Raw genomic sequence first — 22,210 nt, forward strand, 5'->3', positions numbered from 1 at the left:
ATCCCAATTTGTTTCAGACAAATTTCTTCCCCCTCTTGTTAGCAGGGAGCACTTGGGAGCTGCCCTCCAGCAGGCGGTGACAACGCAACCACTTCTGTTACACGCCTCGAGCAAGCCACCAAACAACTCTCCCTGGACAGGCAATCATTGTGGATCTAATTAAGGCCTGTCACATCGCTCTGCTTGGCTGACCAGCCTCTGTGCGAATGAAGTGACCTCCGTTAATTTTAGCTGACAACGATTGTTGCACCAGGGCCAGATCCCTATGTGGGACTCGGCCCCTGCTGAAAGAAGGGCACAATGCTCAGTGCTTTGAAGGTGCAGGAGACAAGGAGGACATGGAAATCCTGGCCACGTACGTGGATAGTCACTGTAATAAGCACCGTCTGGTGGCCCCAGCCACCTTGGAGCTCCAGAAGAAATAGCAGAAGCTGGGTTAAGCGAAGCTGCCCAGCTCAAGCATCGCAGAGATATACAAGACTGTGACACTTTGATACTACCCCGTGTCTCTGCCTGTACTTCCTGATGGTCAGGGATGGGTGAATGAACATTACTGGCCTACTGGGAATTGTTCCTACCCCAACTTATCCCCTGAAACCTGATCAGATATTCAGCGGACGTGTGCGCCAGCACACATCGCCAACCCATCTGGCAACGTATCAAGAGATGACTGAATGGATGCTCCAGGCCCCAGAGCATGCCCTGGCACTAATGAATTGATTAATCTCGCAAAATGGGAGCAGCTTTTTGATCAAATTGTCCTTCATAGGATCCTTGAAGGAACGAAGCTTGCAGAAATGAGAGAGGAATCTCGTTAAGCAATGTCACTTTGTGGCAGCATTTAAATGATCTCTCTGAAAGCAAATAGACCCCTTAGGAGCAACAGTGGACCAGGAAACTGCTACACACATGGTGGCAAACACAGGCCTTGGTGACCTCTGGGTGGAATTTGATAGATCTGTAGTGCATCTGAGGCTGGATCAATGTGGCAGACTTAAAACTGTCACTGTACTCCCAGGTAAATAACAAAAATAAAACCATTGCTTTACGTGGCTGCAACAGAACGGAAAACCTCAGAGAGCACCTGGCAATGTGAGCTCCCAGTTTGTTAACCTGGTGTTAGATTGCAATTCATTTTTTAATATCCCACAATCACAGAGTGCCTGGTGGTGTCGGGCAGCTGCGGGTCCCTGTGGTGCCAGCCCTGCTCCAGCAGGGCCACCCCGAGCAGGGGGCCCAGCCCCACGTCCAGGCAGCTGCTGGAGATCCCCAAGGAGGAGCCCCCAGCCCCTCTCTGGGCAGCCTGTGCCAGGGCTCCGGCACCCGCCCAGCCCAGCAGTGCTTCCTGAGGGGCAGAGGGCACCTCCTGGGCTCCAAGCTGGGCCCGGGGCCTCTGGGCCTGGCCCTGGGCACCCGAAAGGATCACCTCCCTCAGCCTGCTGGCCCTGCTCTGCCCCAGGCAGCCCAGCAGACACGAGACCTCTGAGCGCCAAGGGCATGTGGCTGCCTCCTGTTCCACCTGGTGCCCACCAGGATCCCTGGTTCTTTTTTAGTATAAAAACTTTTAAAATAATTTCCTTCACAACGCAAGCCCCTGCGCATCACTCAGAACGCAGTTGTCCCGCACACCAGCATCCACCATTCTCTCCAATCAAAAATCTCAGTGCATTGACAGAATCCACCGTGCTCATTAGCATGATCAGTTAATTAGCACTCATCTCAGTGGGATTAATTTAACAGGTGTCAGTCGCATGGCAAATGCTTCACCTGCTCTGCTTCCTTTCTGCTGGTAATTAAAGGCCCAATTTGGGAAGAGGCTCAGCAGCTGGACAGACTGACCACGAGTTGCTGTTCTGGTTCACATGCTGTGTGCTCACTGGATCCATATCTTCAGGCCATCCTGCCTTAGAGGTGCTCGGGATAATTCATCTGATGCTCATGAACTGGGTTTTTGTAGCATGGCCTTGAGTTTGAGAAACTGCAGCCACTACTCAATTAAATGTGGTAGTTTCTGTGCCCATCTCTGTTCTCATTGCTGATGGGAACAGTTTGATGTTACTGCTTATAGGGTCGTTGCTGATTACCGGTGTGCAAGACAACGTCCCTGGAGGTTATTCTGGGGGCTTCTTCTTTGGTTTGAAGCAGGCACTCAGAGCAATCTCATCTGGGAATCCTGGTTGCATCTGGTGAAGCAACAGCTGACCTCAGGACACAACCAACACACCCTGGCATCTCCTCCACCTAGGGTACAAGTGGGTGATTTCTTGAGCTCACTTATACTGTTGGAGGAAAATGAGTGCTTCAGGAGTTTCTCAATGACACCTCTTAAAAGCATGAAGACTGTGAGGTGTGGAGCAATGCAGAAGGCTTAGCTCAGTCAATGTCACTTGACTACACCATCAACTTTCAAACTCCTCATTTTTTCTTGGAGAGTAAAATAATGAAATATTTTAACTGAGCAAATCCAAGATGGTCCTGCTCAGTGGACCTCTCTGGATCCGGGTTATTTGTGAGGCAGGGCACAGCAATTAGTGGGTACTTTGATGCTTCTGAAAGGAATTTGAAGACATGTAAAACCTGTTACTGAAGAAGGTTTCCTTAGAAGACAGCTCTCAAGAAAGTTGATTTGAAGTTCGTTCCTTGGTGATGGTGATAGCCAAGATGAAAGGCAGCCAAGCTGAGCCTTTGATATGAAAACTAATAAACAAACAATCAAAGGAAAGAATTTGGGAGGGAGGCAGGGGGGTTGCTTTGTTCCTCCCAGGCTGCTCACTAGGAATTGGTCTCGTACAGGGTCACTATATTTTCTGTGTAAGAACTCTCTAATCAACACCACCTTTTCTAGCAAACACACTGACTTTCCATTTTAATTCCTGAATCTCTGCACCTACAAACTCTGCTTCTTTTTCCAGGGTTTGTTTTTAATCTCCAGCACCTTTGCACTGTTTGTCATGCTAATTGTCTCACTCTCCATGTCTCTAGTGCTGGGCAACTTGATGCTAATACCAGAAACAATGGGTTAGATTCTTTGTTTAATCAGAGCAATAGAGTCCCAATTAGATCAATAGCTTCAGCTTTTTCTTTACTGGTAAACCAACCAGCTTAGCTCTGCCAAAGATCCACCTATATGATGCTACTCAGGCACCAAGACACAATACCACAATGGAAAATCAAGGCCACTTAATGCTGTTAGGTTTTATTACAGCAAAAATGCTCCTTTGAGTTGGAATTACAACAAAGACATTCGTGTTCTGATCTGATTCCTCCGGCTCATCTATTATCTCTGGAAGATAAAAAGATATTAATTCTATGTGTAAAGAACGGCTGGTAAACTGCCAGGTTTTCTTTTTTTTTCTTCTTCTTCTTTTAATTACTGAAGATAGGAAACTGGTTCCCTACCTGGTCTCTGGAGCTAAAAGCATTTCACGAAGAGAAATAACTTGAGCAAACATCTTTCCCCTTATCTCTCACAGTTCCTCTAGGCTCATTTTGATATTTTTTTTTTTCTTTAAGAGCAAATCCTGTGTAGTTAATAAGCAGGGTGATAAAAAGAAATCAATGCTCCGTATCCAAACTGATGTATTCGCTGCTCCAGGCAGCGTTTTTCCGGAGTGCCTTTTAAGGTTTCAGTCGTCGCACTCTCTGCTTTGTTTTTGGGGGTAGCTGCACTACAAATAAAAAGGGGAAAGGGGAAAATCAGGCTGAACAGTGACATATAAGATGCTGAGATGTAGAGAAGGAAAGGTAGAGGGTACGGTTCCTGCAGATGGGCTGAGGGTGAGGCAGCAGTGTCTGAATTTAAGGCTCCATCCCAGCCCAGTGTTTAATGTCTCAGCCTGCCACAATGCTGGTTTTGGGGTGAACGGGTGTTTTATAGCATTATCAGTGCCATTGATTGAGCCCTGCACAGTTCAGCTCTGAGTTCCTCTGCCTTAATGCTTGCATAGAGTGTATTTCCCCTAGGAAAAGGCAGGTACACTGGGGCAGGAAGGGTTGACTCCTGTAGGATGTTGAGAGATGACCCCCAGCTCGCTGCTGGCTTTGGGCTTGGGTTTTCCATGAAGGTTCCCCTCCAAGTGGTTTTGGGGCTCAAAGCATACAGGCTAGGAGCATCTACCCTTAGACTCCTACTTTGCTTTCACTTTCAACCCCCAAATAAAGGAGAAGCCACAGATTTCCCGTTCCTCATGCCTGAAGACATGTGCACAAGGTCGCATTATTATTATTTTTCCTTGAGAACATGCTCACCAGCTTTAGGCTCATCCTCCTGGCTCACGAGCTAAGCTCAGGCCAGAACACTGCTTTTGGCCAGCTACGAGTTTACACTCAAGAAGTTGCTGTGGCTCTGCTGATTTGTTGTAATCTGTTCATGCAACAAGCACCAACAATTTCCAAAGCAGCTGTAACAGCTTGCTCCAAGGACAGCAGTCGGAGTTTGACAGTGACACCATTTAGCTTTAAAGCATAGGCTCCTCCAGGCTCTTCTGAGAGCACTGCTGGTGCTTTAATGCTGGTAGTAATAGGCTCTTGACCTCCATTTGGTTCAACAGTTATCACTGAGAAGAAATAAGGCTCTAGTGTGGCACGACGGCTGGGAGACGCTGCATTCAGATGATCCCTTTGGAGCGGGGCTGTTTAGAGAGCAGCGGGCAATACGCCGAAATGTTGCCCCTCATTTAATTCAGACTGTAAAAGAAAGCAGTTTTCTGCCTGCATTTTCCTGAGCAGGCATTCCTGACTTGAGTGAATGAATGAGTTTTGTCTTCTTCTCCTGCACATTTGATATCACATTGTCCTAGGGCATTAGAAGGAATTAGTTTTTTTTTTTTTTTTATCCTCCTCAAGAAAGAGACGTGTTGCCTCCATCTTTATCTTTGATTTCACCAAAGGTTTTCATTTGTTCAGCCCATTAAAATCCACCAAAGGGAGGCATCTGAAAACTCTGTTGTGCCTTGCAGAGCTCAGCCGCAATGGATTTCACAGGCCATGCTGCCCCGATAAAAGAGGAAGAGGGTTTAGTCTTGCGAGACCTCGCTGAAATCCATCAGTTTAATTAGGGACTATTTTGCAAGGGCGGAAAATAATTATTGTGCATACAAAGTGGAAATGACCAAAATTGCCTCATTACCATTGATTCATTGTAGCCGGCACATAATGAGTAGAGAATGGAGCCCCTTGATGAATGGCAGTCTCTCCACGCCAGCACGCTCCGCATCTGGATGGGCTGAATGCAGCTCATTTTGTGGGAGCAACGGCGTGGAGAGGAGGCAGGGCCAGGGCCAGACAACCCACACGTGGACCAGCACCGTGGTGCCACCTGGCTCCTGCCTAAGAGCCCAGAGGTTAGAGCCTGGGGCTGGGTTTTCAACAGGAGGACCTCAGATACAAATTTCCCCTGGGTCTCTGATCACATTCAGTCCATGGCTCGGGGATGAGACATTGCCCAAAGCACCTTTCAGCATCACTCAGAGGCTCGGGATGTACAGGTGAGGGCACACCACCACCCTACTCATGCTTCTCCAGGATGGACAGGTCAATGTGCCTTGGGTACGTAGCTGCAACGATGGCAAGAACTCACCCTTCCGAGTCTGCAACATGGTGGAGGACAGGGGTTGCAGAATCACAGAGTCATGAAGGTTGGAAAAGCCCTCCAAGATCATCTGGTCCAACCATCCTCCTGCCACCAATGTCCCTGCACCAATGCTTGGTGCATCTTGGGTTAACAGTTGTGTCAAATTGGTCTTTCATCTGCTTTCTTAAATGCTTGGGGAAAAGTCATTTTGCTGATTAGGCACATGAGGCTGAGTGAAATTTTAGCAGGGCTGTAGCTCAATTTCTCACAAATGGCACAGGAACCCAAGTCAGCGAGGAGCTGGTTCGTTTTACTTTAGAGGCTCAATCCGTCATCTGGCTTCTCTTAAGGCCGGCACCTAAAATGGGCTGGGGAATGGCTTTAACAGTGGCCATTTCTCTTTTGTGACTTATAAAAGGAGCTGAGGGTGCTTCAGTCAGATGGAGACATCTGCATTTAGATGTGTGAAGGAAAAAGGATTCAATCCTACCCTGAGATAGATGCGGCTTGCATATAGCAACACAAGGACGTGTAGGGTCAAGAAAGGGAGACCAAACTGCAAAAAACACCATCAGTGCTCAAACCCCATCTGTCCAAGGGCCCAAAAATGCTCCCCAAATGAGTACAAAATAGCACTCCTGCCCACCTGGGTCCTGCCTGTTAGATCACAGCCCACCATGATCATCAAGGCTTGGAAAAGTGATCAAATCTCAACGCTTGGGTCTACTGGCACTTGCTGGCTGGATGACGCCCCGCTGATTAACCCCCGGTGTGTTAATGACTTCTGCAAGGAAGAATAATGAAGATTCTTGGATTGAGTGTATGCAGCATGGAAGAAGACAGAGATTGTGTGAAGAAAGCAGAAGGTGAAGCAAGGGAAGAGGGAGGCAGCCCGCAGACTGCGCTCCACGGTGCTCCAATCAGCCAGCTGATTGCATTTGGAGCCCTTTGCCATTCAAATCATTGCAGCTGCAATTTGGTCTTAATAAAAACCAGCGCGTCTTTATGACCTTTAATGGGTGTTTGCCACTTTATGCTTTGAAATATGTCACCTTCTGCTGTGGCGCAGCGAGAGAAATGTCTCTACTGCAAGCGGGTTGCTGGGCACCAGTTTTCTCCCTTCTTTCTCCCAAAACTAATTCAGTAAAAGTCATCCTCGATAAGGACCAGGGCAAGCAGCAAGAATAGCTGAAATTAGAGTGAACTGGACTCTTCTCTCAGAACCACAGCTCACCCGTAATCAGAAAAAAAGCAGAAGTGGCCAAACATTTTTTTCTCAGGGACTGAATTTAGTCTGAGAGCCCGGATCCCTCTGACTTATAAAGGTCAGCAAATGCAAATCCAGCCTGACAAATACTTCAGCAGAAAAAAATAATTCTTCCACGTCAATCCCTGTTCAAAATGTTTCCTTACCCAAGGAGTAGGCCACTGATTTTCAGGTTAGTGTTACTTCTTTTTTTTTAATTTTATTTTATTATTATTTTGGGTTGTGAACAATTGCAAGTAAGAGTAAAAATAAGGAGAGCTTGTTGGCTGTGCTTCTAAGGGAAGGGTTTCTGACAAGCTGTGTCTGAGCACCTTGTTGGGTGGAGATGCTTGTTTGGAAGAAGCTACTCTTATTTTTATCCCAAAGAATGAATGAAAATGGGAACTCTGCTTTAAATCGAGTTCTTTCTAGCATTCTCCCTCTAGAGAGAAGCAAAACCAATTTCACTGCATAGATGGGGATTTATACACACTTAGGCATCCAGAGCAGAAAAAAAAATAAAAATAAAATAATAATAATAACGCAAACATCTGCAGTTTTCAGGCTCTAGATATCACATTCACGTATACAAAAAAAGACCAATTGTACACCAGGGTGCTTAGAAAAGAGCACTTCTGTCCTGTTGGGAACAGGATGGTGTTGGCAGGCCAGCAAAGCCCTTTTCATCTCAAATATCTACGTTTCCGTCTCTTTGCACATGTAATTTTGCACCTCATTGCTCCTAATTGAGTGGTTTTGAAAAGCCATCCTGTAAAGCTATCCATTACTCTGCCATGGCCAGTGTCAAAGAAAATAAGTTCTCAGACACTTCTGTCTATAAATAATTCTGCTGCCGTGGAGTTATCCGCGGGGAGTGTTGACAGCTATCTCATTACGGGTGTGTTTCTCGCTTTTCTATCAAATTGCTTGTTCCTACCTCCAGCCTCACCCCAAAAGCAAGGTGCAGGAGGACTGCAAGGCTTCCTAAGCTGCATTTCCAGCATCTTTCTCCTCCCATGATGGATGCCACAACCGCGGCAGGAGCTGCCATCTCCAGGACAGGACTCAGGAAGGAGGCTTTGGATGCTCGTGTTCACTTGAGATCGTTCACAGCAATTTTCTGGAGCGAGAGGATGCTAGCAGCAGGCACGTGGCCAAGCTCCAGCTCTGGTAATTACATCCTGCTAGCCCAAATTCCCCCACGCAGTTTCAGCAGGACATGGGAATCTTCTGGCTAGGCAGTCGCCCATCATTAAACCCCCGCTGTGGTTATAGGTAGCTGCATTTTGGTGAAGAAAAGCGATTTCTGTGTATTTGGCCACAAAATGCAGTTTGTGAGCTTTGGAGCAAACACCGTAGTGTTGGCTTTTTGGGGGTAAATAAGAACAGCTTGGTTTCCAGCAAGAAAAAGTCATTACTGAAGTGGGAGTCAGGGGGCAGGGTTCCCCACAAAATAATAAATTTACCCCCAAAATAATAAATTTACCCCACAGAATAAAAAAAAATATTAATGGCAGCAATCCAACAGAAGGAATCCCAAGCTGCAAGGGCAAAAAAAACCCTTACTGTCTGACCTCACAGCCCAAATCTCCAAGCAAACCTTCACCTCTTGCTACCTCTCGTCCACAAATCACTGTGGTAGCACGAACAGAAGTGCAGCATGATTTTTGTAAGCCTCTACACCGCTTTTCTGCCAGGACATCAACAAGAGCTTGCACCCGCTGGTTCCTCCCACAGTAACATTTCATCCAGAATTAAACAAATATTGAAGATAAATAGCTGACAGCTTAAAAGCACTTTTTTTTTTTACACTCTTCTTACTTCGTAAACACAGACCTAACATCTCCCATAAACTATATGCAGCTATAACTCATTCTTTCCAGCACTGCCCGCCTCTGGCTTTTTTCACTCAAGTCCAGGCTACACTGTCATCCGATGGGTTCCTTTTCTGCCTTGAAATTTGTCTTTTTTTTCAACCAGAAAATGTCTTTATCCCCCCCGAGATGGCTGGACCTGCTCTGAGCAGCACGCTCTGTACAAGGATACGCCGGTAAGACGTGGGCGAGTTGATGAGCGAGGTAAAGAAAATAACTCATTGAACTTGTCTGGAACAGATCGATTCTGATGAAAGAAGTTAACGTTAATTTTGTCTTTGCTTGAAAATCCCCCCCTGCCCGGGATAAAAAAAAAAATGTTCCCAGTGTGAAAGGCCCTGGGGGATGGAGCTGGAAGATGTCAGAACATGCACAAGACACAGACCTCAGCTTTTGGCCCTCCAGGAGCTGCAAAATGCAGTGTCCAGGGTGGGAAAGGCCAGAGCAGGGAAGGTGCATGTGGCAGGGTGCCCCTGCCCTGGGATGTGGGGCAGAGGAGCTGAATTTGGGGTCTTAGAGCACCATCTGCTGGCACCTTCCTTCCCCCAGAAGGAGCCGCTGTGGGCTTGGAGCCAGGGAGGTGGCCTGGGACCAGCTTTTGGCATGGGCAGGACTGCAGAGGGGGCTTTGCTGAGAGCAGGGAAGGGCTGCAGGCAGCTGCAGGAACCCTAAATTCTCCTGTGAGCCTCCACGGGGGGAATGGAGCAAAGGAAAACAGGCAAAAACCACTTATTTCACTGCAATCAGAGCAAGAAGCAGGGTAGGGGTCATCCACCCGGCAGAGAGGGCAGGGGATGGAGAAGGGGATGACTGCTCCTGCCATATGTCAAGAAGGGTCAGAGAGGGCTTTTTTTGGTGAGAACACCATCCCAGCAGGGATTTGGGATCATTGCCATGAAGTGTCTTCACTGCTGTCTCACTGAGCATCGCTGGGAGGAGGTGAGACCGATTTCATCCCAGCCTGGGGGCCAGCAGGCTGGTGGCAGGCAGATCCCCAGCTCTGGGTAGAAATCCTTGCTGGAAAGGGAAGGAGTTGAACCTCTGGCTTTCCAAGGTGGTGTAGATATAGGGTGGAAAGAAAGCAGCCTCATCCCCACACCAGGAGAGGACCCAGGCTCTACATGCCACGTGAGGGAGATCCTGGCACCTGAGCCCCCTTGTGCGTCCATCAGCATCTGTGGTGGCTTTCCTCTTCCAACATTTCCCTGTTCCAAGAGTTAAATAAACACATTTAAATTATGTATTTACAGGCCCTAGTTTGGCACCTCCTCCATACAACGTTCTCAGTCGTCTCTCCATCTTTTCTCTCTTTCGCTCCTTTTCCATGCATCTCTCCTCTCTACTCCATTTTTAAGACCCCAGGCCCAAAAGTCTTTCAAATTTTGTGCACAACAACTTGGTTCTTCACCTCTGAAATAGTCTACAGTGGTGTAGATCACATAGGATAGGTCTACAGAAGATATTTTTGGCTGCTGGATCTTGTTCCACCACACCTCCAAGACAGAAGTCTGTGAACACCTTCTATTGGAGGCGTGCAGTCAGAATTTGGCTCTGAATATAAAGCTCAGGGCCACGGACGTAGAAAAAATAGCCTTGCTCATGGGGCCCAGTCCTCTGTTTTCAGAAGGCACTCATCCTCTTATATCCTTCATAAATCCTTTTCTCGCACCTATAATTTACAGGGGGCCATGATGCCGGAGCATTTCTCTCACTCATGCAGAAAATAGACAGCGTTCTGCTTGGAGGAGGTAACGTGTCTGCGTGTAATAGCAGAGCAGAAGTGTCTGGGATGACAGTCAGAGAGGATATGTAAGTGGCATATTGATTTTTATGTGCTGCAAATAGCAAAAGGCAGTTGTCTCTCGATACGCTTGGATTAACAGAGCACAAAACTTGGCTCGGGAAGCGCTGCTGCCACAAAGCAGAAGAAGGGACCGTAGTGCCTCTGCCTTAGATGCAAAGCAGGCTGAAGTTAACGTGCTGCAATCCCGTGGAAAGCTGGTCGTGAGCCATTCAGCAAACGTGAGTCACCAAATCACCGTCTATTGAGCCTTTCACCGTGTTCCTCTTCCTCTGTGCATCCTGTACAGTGGGAAGGTGAGGAGGCAGGGCTGGAAGGGGGTGATTGTGTGATTCAGGGCATTCTCAGTCTGAATTTTTAAATACGTTTCGACAGCTTACATGGCATGCAGCAAAATCCCTGCTCATCCAGCTCTTCTTCAGTGTGGGTCATCGGTGCCAGCTCCTTACAGATAAAGGTGGTGTCCCAGGACCTGGGGTGCATAGGGTGGCCCCAACAGATCGTCCTGAAAGCACACAAAATCTGTGTCATCATTCGGATGAGACAGCATCATGGCCAAAAGCACCGGTCTCTTGGTCCCTGGGCTTGCCTTATAGCACAGGGGTGGATAACCCCATCCTCGTGGTGTCCTGTCCCCCTCTGCCTTTTCTGCCAAACCACCTCTTTTTGGCAGGAGGGACTGCCTGTGCTTTGTCCAGCTCAGTAAGACGTTGAGCTGAGCCACAGATGCTGTTTTTCAGTGCGAATAAAAAATGGTTCTAAGAAATGTTACGCGTTTTTAGATGAATAAGTGTTTGTTCAGGAATCCGCACCAGCCTTTGGGATTCGCAGGCTGATGTCCAATAATCTGTAAAAAACAGCAATACCACATCATTACTATCACCTTCACAAGTGGTCCTGACCCAACGCAGGGTTTTTATTGCCGAATTGCTCCTATTTGCAACTCTTTTGTATTTACGGCTAACCTATTTCTGATCTAACACTAGCAAAAACGCATTCCCAGGCATCACAAAGGAACTTTTCTTTGAAGCAAGATGAACTAAGTGAACACCCCCCGGTTCAGAAGGGTAGAGATCAATTTATCCGTAAACCACAAACAAACCTGATCCAGCATGCTTTATCTGTGCACACAGAACATTTCTATAGCTGCAGTGTTTCGGGGTTCTTGCAGCATCTCCTTTCATCACTGCAGCACCTGAAGACCTACAGATGGTGTAGGCAAAGGATACATGAAGAGGAACAGATTCAAGTCTTCGAATGTGTCCAAAATCAAACAGGAGGCTTTGTGGCAGAGACAGTGGCAGACTCAAGCACTCCTGCCTGCCAGTGTTCACTGCGTTGCCCCACGATCATCTGCAATCCAAATTTCCCTGTGTGGCTGTCCCTGCCATAATTCACTCCAGTTGTCTGTTTAATTAAAGGTGACACGTGGGACAATTGATTAACACAGGCTGCATTGTGAGATGGCTGCAAATTTCAATTTCAAATTGAAAAGCAAAGGAAAAGTCAGAGGTTTTCCTGTTTCAGCGAACAGTTGCCTTTTCATGCAAATAAATTTTCTTGGAGAAAAGGACTTTTGGTTCTCCCTGCCTGGTTGCACTGGTGGAGGAGGTGCAGTGGGGCTGTTTTCCATCGCTAGCATCTCCAACACAGAGGAATCTGCCATCTGCCTGTAGAGTAATGCACATGGAAGATCTCTTGGGATGTGGATGGTGGCAGGACACAAAGCCTGATCTCAGGGCTGAATAATGTTTACTTCATCTGTGTTTGCTGCAGGGGTCTTTATTCCACTTGCTTTCTTCTGACGAGGCACATGGAGTCGCTGCATGAAAAGTAAGCCCTTTCTGGCCCACCAGAGGTCCTAGAGAAGTGCTGCAAAGTCTGAATCAGAGACAGAGCAGGAGATCTTACCAACAAAGGGAACCCTTTGGTAAAGTAAATGAACCAAATAAATTAATACTGATACACCAAATAAATTAATACTGATACATTCAGTGAAAGATGTTTCAACCTGGTAGGAAATGATTGTCAAAGCCAAGCCACACGTATCATGTCCTTCCCTGGAACGGCATGCATTAATGCTCCGGTGAGAAAACATTAGGGAAATCCTAGCTGCCCAAATGGGACCTGAACCCACTTGTCAGCTGCCTGGTCAGCTCCTTCTGCGTGTCCCTTGTGCCCCAGCAGCAGCACAGTGTGAGCGTTGGATCCTTCTCAGAAGGGTTTCCAGGATCTCAAGGGTGTCTCGTGTCTGCACACAAAATCATGTGGTCAGAACAGCGAGGACATCTGGGGTGGATTCATATAATTTCGAGGCGTCTGAAGCTTTTCACCAATTCTGTCTAAGCCAGTCAGCCTGGGTTCTCTGTAAAATTAGCAGGAAAAAAAATGTGGGTAGTCCTACAGAGTGATTCATCTGACCCTTTTTTAGACTTCTACTTTAAGATGAAATTATAGCCTCTGCTGACAGTAATGGGCATCTGTGGTATCTAACTTGGGTGGAAACATCTACTCCGTAAAAATTTGTATTTTGTCCAAAAAATTCAGCCTCCGAAGTGTTACGATAAAAATGTTGTGCATGGGCAGAGGAAACGCACTATATATGTAACTATACCCTAGAAGTTATTGTTAGTATAACTGAAATGTTAATTGTCTAATTCAAGAATCACTATTTGATCTAATTATTATAGAAAAATAAATAATTAAAGTTCCATATATAATACAGAAAATATTTCAAAAAATAGTAATAACACAATTAAAAATACAACTTATGTTACTGGTTTATCCTTCCTCACTCTGAGATCCACTTTGGGTCATTTTCATGTGCTTGCTGATATTCTTTTACACTTTTTTCTTTCTTCAGGAGTCTACAGATCCATTCGCATCCAAATTTACTAGGTATGATGCCCTGTACGTACATCAGACTGTATTTCTTTGCTCTCTTTACTACCTCTAGTTTTGTCCAGCTCCAGGTCTGCATTTCTTTAACTGAGCATGGGCAAGTCTCCGGCACCAGCCTGTGCCTCGTCTCTTCTCATCCCACGCCAGCAGTCTTCTGCGCCGCCTCCTGTATCTGCTCAAGGCTCCTGTGTCTGCACTTCTCAAGGTCTCTGCTATCACGCCAGGCCTGTATTTCTCTACACAACATCACTGTGTTAGAGTTATATCTCATTCTTCACAGAACAGCTGCTTGTTGCTGCTGTTCTAATGGTCATAACACACAAAAATAAATGAAAGAGAAGCAAATTAGCCATAGACACCTGGACAATTGGAGTAATTGCTCTCATGGCTAAACCAAGTAACATTAAGCTCAGGCAGGGCAAGAAAAGTTCAGACAAAGCAAAATTGGCAAGGCTCAGTCCTGGTAAATCCTAAACACAGGGAAAAGATTGTGATCTATTACGACCAAAAGCAATACAGGATCACAGAGCACACTTACAGAAGACAAGAAACCCCAGTGGCACCGTGACACCCACAGTTCAGAAGAGCACTGAGCTTCATTCTGCTTCATCCTAAAACATCTCAAACATCAGAGTACAGAAAACTAAGGTGGATTGAGGCCCCCTGAAGAGCGAGATCATCTTCCTGGACCACCAGTAAGTGCTCCAGAGAGTATTTCACAAACACACAGTTAAAACACCCTCGGGTTAACTCCCAGGGTTTTGGAAGACAGCTTCTGTGGAAGTCTCGTTATAAAATGAAGATAAATCTCTTGTGATGGTCCCTAACTAGCAGCAGCATAGTGCAGCAGTGGAAGGAAGCTGCAGGGTGTTTTTCCTGCTTTGAGACACCCACGCAACGCAGAACAAAAGCTTGTCCTAACTGCTCTCCTGAGAGCAATGATGGGGGGCTCCAGGGAGCCACTTGTTTCAGCTTGCCCACCTGGCTGAACGGGTAGCTGCAGTCATTTCCTTGCCTCCAAAAGAAGCTCTTCTCCTGGAGCTCCTCCAAGCACTTCTGGAAAGCATATTCTTGCTTTTGAAAGAGCTCAGGCTACAGCATCTCATAGTTTTTGCTCATGAACCCCAGAAAAAGTCTTCTTGCTGGGCATGGAAGTGCTGCCAGGGCTGAACTAGACTCAGGGGGGACACAAAGGTGGCATATCATCCTCCTGCACCAGCACAAAGCTGGAGGAGCTCATGTCCCTACTAAGCAGGAGATAGGACTAAGAGAAATCACAGCTGGGCTCAGAACAGCTCATTCAATGCAGGAGCCTCGTGCCCTTTTCCCTTATGGTGGTTCTACACCCAAGTTATTCAGCTAACACCTAAAATAGCTATTTCTGACCTATCTTTGTGAGGAAAATAGTTTCATACATCAGCAAGGTTTAGGAATACTGAAGATCTTGTCTTGATACGTGTTGCTCTTGTCCTGTGTATAAATAGCCCCAGACTCCGGTTGGGTTGCTGGGGTTTAAGGTTATTTTCAGGACCAGGTTGATGCCCGTGTTCCTCACAGTGCGCACAGACTGGGGCACAGCTCTGAGACCTGCGTGGAAAGAAAGGCCTGAGCTCATTTTGGGTGTTATCGTGCAGGGTCCAGCTCTTCTTCACGTTATCCAGAGGAGCATGTGGGAGCTGACAAGGGTGCAGTTTTCTCAGCTCGGTGGAGGTTTTGAATTTCTGCTACAGGCACGCTCAGAGGGCAGAATTTCTTCCCAAGGCCTCCCCGAAGCCTCCCCCCTGCCAGGCTCCAGCTGCTGCCCCTCATCCTGGCCCCCCAGCCCTGACCAAGAGTCCTTCCCCAGCTTTCCTCTAGGCCCCATTTAGGTACTAGAATGCCTCTGTAAGGTCTCCCCAGGGCCTTCTCTTCCCCAGGCCCACCACCCCCAGCTCTCTCAGCCTGGCCCCACAGCAGGGTCCAGCTTCTCACCCCAAACCACCCCCAGCTCCCTCTCCTCAGGGCTGCTCTCAAGGAGTTCTCCTCCCAGTCTGGTTGAGGTGTAGCAACATGCACTTGGCCTTCTCAAACCCCATTAGGTTACAGGCCCACCTTCCCAAGCTTGTCCAGGTCCCTTTGGTTGGCATCCTTTTCCTTCTGTTGTATCAACCTCACCACACAGCTTTGGTTTTAGGATTGCTCATTCAGTGACACGCATTCTTTCTGAGGAGGGGAATTCCAAACAACAGAATAATTTATCTTGCTATCCTACCCAAACCCCTAGAGAATGAGACATTAATCTTTCACCTGAGATTGCTGAAGTGGGAGATCTCCCATGTGCTGACAACAACCCCCTCCCTCCCACGACCAGTTTCTCTAGGAGAATAAATATGTCACATTAAGAAAATCTCCAGACTCCACTTCCTTGGCGCCTGCTCCGACACGTAGCTGAGCTATAAGCCACAGCTATCTTCTGCTCAGCTGAGGGCAAACAAGATTTTCCGTGAGAAAATTAATTAATTAATTAAAGAAAGCAGCTTTTACACCGCGGCTCCCCCTTCCCCCTGCCTCCCTGCGTCTGAGGTCTTTGAATTAGGAGGTATGTCAGGCTTGTGGAACCAAGCCCAAACTTCCCTGAGAAAACAGAGGAGTCGAAAGCATGTTTTGAAAATAAATATCAAAGCTGGCAAGCGAGGCCCACGAAAAGACGGAGCTGGCATTGTTGGAAGCTGGTAGGAGCGAAATAAGAGGGGTTCTGCAAGGCAGTTTCACACAGGCCTCAGCACCGACAGAGCCTCCTGCCAACAATATCTGGGGAATATTGCTCAGAGACCAAAAGAAAGAGCATTGAGCCTCGAGCAGGGAAGAAATTAGAAGTGTCTGTCTCCGCCAGTCCGATAACAGGAGGAATAATAATAGAGTGGGAGAAATAACGGCGGAGGGGAGGGAGGGGGAAGAACGAGGAGAAACTGGGCAACAGAGAAGCATGTCAGAGTTATAAAAAGAGACAGAGAAGGGAATTTTATTCATGAGCCTTCCGAATGCGTTTGCCATTATCGCAGGCATGAGAATATTATTCTGCTGCTGTCAGGGGGCATGTGACTGGGGCTCTAGTCGTCAGAAAATCACTGCCAGCTGTCAGAGGGCCAAGCCGGTAAGGGCGATGGGCCAGCACCGATCACACTGTCAAGAAATACCCTTGCTTGTCGAGAGATTAGCAGCCTGGCCTCCAAAGCTTTGAGAGAGCGTTGGCTTCCAAAAAGGAGGTGGCCATGTGAATAGGGCAGCGTCCCTGGAGATGGATGCAGGGTGTGGAAATGTTCCTTTTAAGAAGGAATACAAGAAGGAAGGTGTTGGGTTGTTTCTGGCTGGATCCGGTGTGTCAGGAAGGCAGCAGAGCACTGGATAGTACAGCGTATATTTACTCTGATGGCATTAAAAATAAATAAACGATTAATTCATCCAGAAACGGTGCTTGGACTTTGATCAACGGGCTGATGTAGAGCACTGATCTCTAAGCGCATCACAGTTTTCTCTGGGCATGAGACTGAAACCAGACTGAGCTGGAGACTTGCTGAATTTTATTTCCCATCCCTTTAAGCATCAGCAGTCCCCTAACCTGCATCAGTCATATCTAGGGCATATGGCCTCGTGTAGCAGAGCTGCTGCAGACAATTCAGACCTCCAGTAGGACAGTCTATCAGCCTGGGCTGGCAAAGCTCATAAAGAAAGCCCACTCTGGACCAGCAGGGCTTCTTCCCCAGGTCCTTTTCTTATTTGGTAGGTGACAAACCTAGGCTTGGATTTTGAAGATCAGCTTGCAAGGGGCAGTCGCTGCATCCCTCACCCGAGATGGTCACACTCCAATTCCTACAAAACCATTAATCCAGGTCACAGAAATCACCCAGTGTTCGCAGCAGGTGCCCTAGGGCTTGTGCTAAGCATATCGGGCTGTATTTAAGTCATATATTAACATCACCTAACTTTTAGATCACAACTGCTGTGGCATTTGAACCCAGGAACCCACTGAGTGATTCAGCCTGGCCTGAACGCAAGTTGCCTGACACCGTAATTCAGCATTATATCAGAGTTACTATTGTAGCCATAATGACGTCAAAACGAGTGCAGAATGTGATTCATACGCATCATGTAGCTTTGTGTCTTGTAATTAAGCCACTCACATTGTAATCAAATAATTATGTCAAACCTCTGGACCACGCTTTCCCCTAAAGTGTGTCGTGATGGGCCAGCTCTCTACAGCTTTGTTAGGACACATGTATTAGGTTCAGGATGTCAAACCCCTGGGCACTGCCATGCCTGGAAGCCAGCTCTTGTCCACATCAATATGGGAAGGGTGAGGGCTTCACCAAGGTGGCTGAAGCTTTGGCTTTCAACAGCACAAGATTCTCAGGAGCTGATGCCACCAGCAAAGTGGCACAAAAGCTCCAAGAAACTTTTTTCCTTCCCTGCCTAGTAACGAACCCTATTGAGGTTGATCATCAAACGGTTCCTGTGGGAATGACCACGGGACAGACGTTACCCCAGAAGAAAGTTGCAAGTGGAAATGCGTTATTGGATTTCCTCGCGTTTCCTTTTCTCCCCCTTTGAGTTCACAGCTCTGAATTATTCAAGCTATGCTAATAAATTCAATGTGAACTGTCTGAGCAGTCTCCTTTATTAAGGACTTGTTAAAAGAAAGAATTTGGCTGAGGTGTAAGTTGATTAGCTCACTGGTAATTAGCTGATATCCAGAAAGGTAACAAAGGATTTTTTGCCAAGTAAATAATTACTCGATCTCTTTCCTCTCCTCCTCCTTCCTGCAGCAAATGAAGGAAATATAACAATGGCTGCTTTAGATGAGCAGAACGTGCTTCATTTCCAGGCAAGATAGAAAAATTTGCATAAGCTCGGGGTAAATATGCATGTCATTTTTCATGAGATCAAGGAAGAAAATAGCAGCTGCCTTTCCTACTGTAGGTGCAGTGTAACTGAAGATATCTCTAGTGTTCTTTCTTTCTTTTTTTTTTTAATTCTTCTAACATTTGACGTTTTAATGTAGCTGTATCTGCTTAGCACTGAGGCTTGCTGCTTGCTCCTCATGGTTTTCCCCTTTTCCAGAGGTTTTCAAGAGTAGCAATGCAGGGAAATTGCCTTCCCTAAAAATGAAACTGAATGCGGAGCAGCGCACAATTGGGTGGACAAGGCTTCTGCAGAGGATGGGGTGGGATCTTCAGGCACTAATTGATTCATTATACAAGATACAGTGAACAAATGGTCTGTGGGTGCTTTTTTGCCCACAAATTGAAAATTATAGAAAAAAAAAGGGTGAGATGCTGGTAATAACTAGTTCTTCTAACTCTATCCCCACGATGATTTGGGGTAGAAAAGCTTCAGCCCTTATCCCTCACAGACTTTAGATTAGCCTCTCCCTGCCTCACAGGCGGTTTGCTCAACAGTATTTTGCCTTCAAAATTCACCTTAAGTCCATTTTTGGGACTTCAATTCCTGCATTAAAGTGGTCACAGATCAGCCTCTGCTCAGTCTCCATCTGACCATAGACCAAAACTGGACAGAGGGGGAAGGATGGATAAGCCAGGACTTCAAGCCTGTGGTGCCAGGGCTTCTCCAAGTTTTTCAGTCCCAGATGGACTCGGTTCTGCCTGTTCAAGCCCTGGAGAGAGCCAACATTTTGTGGCTCTCATCCTCTGGTCTCTCTCTCCTTCTAGGTTTGATATAGGAAGTTTCGAAGTTGTCCTAAGGATAGCATGCTCCACTGAGTGGTGCAATACGTAAAAGTGAGGCTGCTTGCCATGAATGCCTGAACTGCAGCCAACTGAGGCCAAAGCAATTCCAAGAGTCCATTAGAGATCCCAGAAAACATAGCAGGAGGCTTACAGACCTCAAAGCAGAGCGGAGGGCTTTGCAGCACAGTATAAATGGGATTCGAGCCCTCAACTTCTGCTCTCCAAAAATGCCAGACACCTATGGTCAATTCAGTCCCCAAAACACAAACGTTTTGTGCTCGTGGATGCAGAGCAGCTGAGAGCCATATGTGCTACGACACTGGATCTAGGAAATATCCAGTGACCCCAGGGCATCCTGCCTGGCCTTCAGCTGCTGTTCCGAAAGGATCTCAAGTGGCAACAGATGCCAGCACTTAAGGAAGTGAACGTGGACTTTAAGGCAGGATCCGAGTTAAGGTTAACAGGCTTAAATGCTTACAGGGTTCACGTGTGTCTCAGACTGAGCTCGGTGTAAATGGGTGCACAGAAGAAGATAGCTTGCCTTATTTTTTTCTAAGGAGAAGGCTGTTTACAAGTGTAACCAATGAATCATTATGGCATTTGCTTTTGCTTTTTTAAAGCATGAGAAGACTTCCAAAGAACAAAAGCAGAATGATTCCTGGATTCCTTTGAAAGTCAATGAGACCGAGGCACCTGCCATTTGTGCTTTCAGAAAGTCTCCCTCCCTTGATAGATCATCACTTCGTATTTCAGCTGAAATTGGTGTACATTTAGCAGAGATGTTTTGCAGCCGATAAGGGTTCTGATTCACATCTAGGGGTGAATTAAGCTCAGATGAGTGGAAAAGTTACCAAGCTGAGCTCTCCTTTTGCACTTTTCCCAGCGCCAGCTGCTTCTCCCAGAGGAGTGGCTGAACAGCAGGTTTACCTTCTCCCATACCAATTTCAGACCTGCAAATTAGTGCAAATCGACATAATTTTTATCTCTTGCTTAATGCACGGAAAAGCTGCAGGTGCTTGGAGATACCTACACATGCTGTCTACCTTCTGGGTAGTAACCTGGGTGCAGATAAGCTTTAGTTTAATCCCTTGCTAGGAGTAAGCAAACATCCTGATTTTAGCAAAACGGGACCTGCTTTGGACGTGACCATCTGCCTCAGCTTTTGATTCGAAAGCCTTTGGGATGTGTCTGTGCTAGACCCCGTCAGATAAGTTTGTACAAGGAAAAGGATGAAGAGGAAAAATGTTTTGAGGATTGGATACAGAACTGAAAAACCATCTGCGAGAGGGTTGTTGGGGTCATAGGCGACCCGAGAACTGAAGGCTGGCAGGAAGTGGGGGAATCCAAAGCTGAACTTCACCTCTGACACCATCACATATTTCTATTGAATTCACTGCCCTCAGAGGAGTTACTGTGGATGTAACTGAGAATGTGGCTCCTTGGTAGGCTGCACCCCCTTTCCTAAGTAGCTGTGCTCAGCAGTTCCTGTTTTCACCAACACTATTCAAGTGGTTGCAGTTATATCTGATCCTGTCAGAGCTTGGTGCTCACAGGATCCAGAGCGAAAATCTGTGACGCTGTCACCCACTACCACAGCCACTTGCCAAAATGCACACAATACCCCACAAAATATGACTAAGAGCAGTCATATTGCACTGGCAAATTCATGAATATTTATACGGCTGTAGGACTTCGATGAAGCTTCACAAATGCATCGCTCCATTTAACTTCAGGAGACTTACCTGCTTTACCTAGCTATGAATAGGGAATCAGTTCTGCTAAAGTCTGCTGAAGTTTCTTGGACCAGATCCTTCGTCGTGTTAGGAAACGTCTTTTCTTTTTCATTCATTCACGTGCTGATAGTTTCTGTGATATTGCTTCAGGCATAATTATCATCAGCCTAACAACAGTGCTTATAAAGTGCCCTTAAACTTCAAAGCACTTTACAAAGAGTCTGATTCAGTCTTCTTCAATCCTGCTTTTAGCATCTTACTCATGCTATTTGCATTTAAATCAATGGGATAAATTACATGTTACACAGGATCAGGCTCGAGGGATGTAAAGGTGTTAATGACCTTCCGTACAGAGCAGACAATTGCCAGAAAGCTGCCAAAAACAGCATTTTGAGCTGAAGTATTTGGAAGCTGACGTGTTCATGGGACGTGAACTTTTTGAGCTGAGAAGCCTGTCTCAGGATTCCATGCCTAAGATGTTGTATATGCTATGACCCATTAAAATACAATACTAGAAGATGCACAGGCTCATAACTAACAAAAAAAAAAAAAAAAAAAAAAAAAAAAAAAAAAAAAGACCAGGCAATTTGCAGCACAAAATTCAGTTTTATTTCTGAACCAGCGACTGATACCTTTATTTTAACATTGTTTGAACCAAGTAGTGAAAACATCTTCAAGATTTTGCGTCAATTTTATCTCCTCCTTTGCATGCGATTACTGATGAGAAGGAATATGTACAGTCTCCTCCAGCATATGCAGCTCTAATGAGTTCTAATCAATCTGTTTGTTAGGACTCATTTTATACAGAAATTAAACAACCAGCAGAACAAGCCATGATAAAGTGTCTGCATAGTGAAGGGATTGAGAAAAAAAGTTCTTTAACATTCAGGTGTCATTTTCTGAATTTCATGGACCACGTAGAGAAACAGCTGAACCTGTGCAATTTTGGAACTGCAGCCCTTTCCCAGACCCAAGAACACTACTGGATCCACATGCTAAATTTACAGGGCATATCCCTCTAGTGGTGTAAACTGACATGACTCGATTAACTGATCCGCTAGTTTTCACTTAGGCCATGAGGTTTAGGGTGACACAAAACAGTGTGGAAAGAGGATCCTTTGCCATGTGCAACCAGGAGGAGCCACGGGAAATTACTCCACTGGCATGTGAGGTAAATTTTTAGTGATACTGAAAATAAGGACTTTGTGAGCTCCGTGTTAGCTTCTCTACTTGTTACTTCAAAAATGAGATATTCCCTCGGTGTATCTTACAGATTAGACAAAGAAAATATAACACCTGGACACAAGTAGGTTTGACTATCTAGTTAGAGAAAACGCATTTAGATGCAAATAACTTCAGG

The 22,210-nt window shown here is 46.3% G+C and overlaps 1 long non-coding RNA gene across 2 annotated transcripts; it reads right to left on the bottom strand.

The window, feature by feature from the left end:
• Positions 1-3,175: 3,175 nt before the first annotated feature.
• Positions 3,176-14,631, bottom strand: LOC311433384. 2 transcript variants are annotated; one of them, XR_014690727.1, is made up of 3 exons: positions 13,444-14,631; positions 11,596-12,858; positions 3,176-10,998 (listed from the first exon to the last, which is right to left on the bottom strand). It is a non-coding gene; the product is annotated as an uncharacterized lncRNA (long non-coding RNA). The 2 variants fall into 2 exon arrangements; XR_014690728.1 differs by having other exon boundaries at positions 3,176-11,340.
• Positions 14,632-22,210: the final 7,579 nt, after the last annotated feature.

The sequence above is a fragment of the Aythya ferina genome (assembly GCF_964211825.1).
Source record: "Aythya ferina genome assembly, chromosome: 1".
NCBI lineage: Eukaryota > Metazoa > Chordata > Aves > Anseriformes > Anatidae > Aythya > Aythya ferina.